Genomic DNA, 1,959 nt, shown 5'->3' with positions numbered 1-1,959 from the left:
CTAGGAAACTGTAAGACCTTATTATGCTTTCAGCAGGAAAAACAATACTTGCGAGGGAACCAACTGTGAACCTTTGATCGACAGTGGTACTGCTTCTGAAGTTTTGGACTGGCATAGAGATCTTCAGGAATAGATGGTAAATGTATGGGAAATTACAATCTTCGTTGTGGTCTCAAAAGTCTAAATTTTAATTATTCAAATGTTCTTATAATGTAAAAAAATTACAGAAGAAAATATGTTATTAAATACTTGTAAAAGTTCCTTTCTATAATTGACTGGAAGGTGTTAACAGATGCATGTTTACAATGCTAAGCTATATTGAACAGAACAAGGACACATGGATTACTTTATCATAATTTTATTTAGTTCACTTATACTATGTTATTGAATATATTTTGATTTTCACTTTTATTTATTTATTTTTTGAGTTTCACTTTTATATACACTAAGGATTACTAATCCTCTGAAATTCTTTAGGGATACATTTTTGCAAATAAAATATATAGTTACTTTTTAAAAGTCTGTGGCTCAAATTCAATTAGTTGTGTTCTGAGAAACCTCAAGCAGTGAATTTAAAGTAGTTTCAGTACCTCAGAGGTAGAGTTTGCTTAACATGTGGGAAGCCTTGGGTTTGATTCCCAGCACAGAGAAAAAAAAAAGTAGTTTCAAGTCAAACCTACAACTAGATGCCTAGCAAAAACCAAAGAATATTTTCTCTGAGTATGTTACTGTTTCAGCCTTAAAACCAAGCCATCTCTTTCCCTTACTTCTATCTTTCCCTTTGTATACGACAAGTACTGAGAGTTACTTCTACAGCATTCCTTCAGTATCCATGCGAATTGGTCCCAGTAACTCTGACAAGATCTGAAAATGCCCAAATCCTTTCTAGAAAATAGCATAGTATATAACTTATGCACATCTTTCTGTGTAGTTGAATCATCTTTAGATTACTTATAATACGCAATACAATGTAAATGGTACGCAAATAATTGTGTTTGCTTCAAACAGGGTCTCATTGCGTAGTTCAGGCTGGTCTTGAACTCATGGTGATCCTCCTGCCTCCCAAGTGCGGGGATCATAGGTGTATGCCACAACACCCGGCACAAATAATTGTTATACTGTGTTGTTAGAGAGGAGAAAAAGTCGGTATACATTTATTACAGAGGCACTCCCTCCTCCTCCCAACCAAATGTTTTGAATTCACAGTTGGTTGAATTTGTGGATGTAGAATCTACAGATACAGAAGGCCGGCTTTATTTGATCTTGCCAATTCTTCTCTTCTCTATCTCTTTTTAAATGCATCCAAACCTGCTCAGTGTAAACTTTTGCCCCATACTCCATGGATGGCAACTTCATCCTTATAGTTGCTTAGGCCAGACGTCTTGGAACCATCTTGGATTTTTCTTTTCCTCACAGCCCTATCCCATGCTTCAGAAATTCTATTAGCTGTGGATCCAAATTATATGCAGATTCTGTATATTTCTTACATTGTCATTGCTAACTACACAATGAGATATCAGTATCAAGATGGTTTTCTTACATCCATTAAGTCCCTTCCCACAAAAGCAGCTCTGGCAATTTGTTTGAAATGTAGGTTAGTTCCTCTTTCCTCTCAGCTCAAAACCACTCCTTATTTCATTTAGCGTTGAAAGTCAAAGTCCTTACAGTAATTTGAAGGTCTTACATTATCTGAACCCCCTTATATAATTTTTTTACTATTTATCCCTTTGCTTACTTAGCTTGGGCCATCCTGCCCTCCTTACTGGTTGTTCAGCAGGCAAGATCCTGCCCCAGGTCTTTTCTTCTGGTTGTTCTCTCTGTATGGAAAGGCTCCCTTAGGAGCCGGTAGTTCTTGTAGATTTTCACTCAGTGATGCCTACTTGAATATCCTATCTAAAATGGCAACAAATCTGCCCCAAACTGTCACGTTTCCTTTTTTTTTTTTTTTTTTTTTTTTTT

The sequence above is a fragment of the Fukomys damarensis genome, unplaced genomic scaffold, assembly GCF_012274545.1.
Source record: "Fukomys damarensis isolate Sample0158 unplaced genomic scaffold, DMR_v1.0_HiC HiC_scaffold_2, whole genome shotgun sequence".
Classification (NCBI taxonomy): Eukaryota; Metazoa; Chordata; class Mammalia; order Rodentia; family Bathyergidae; genus Fukomys; species Fukomys damarensis.
Note: the sequence above shows the minus strand (reverse complement) of the source record.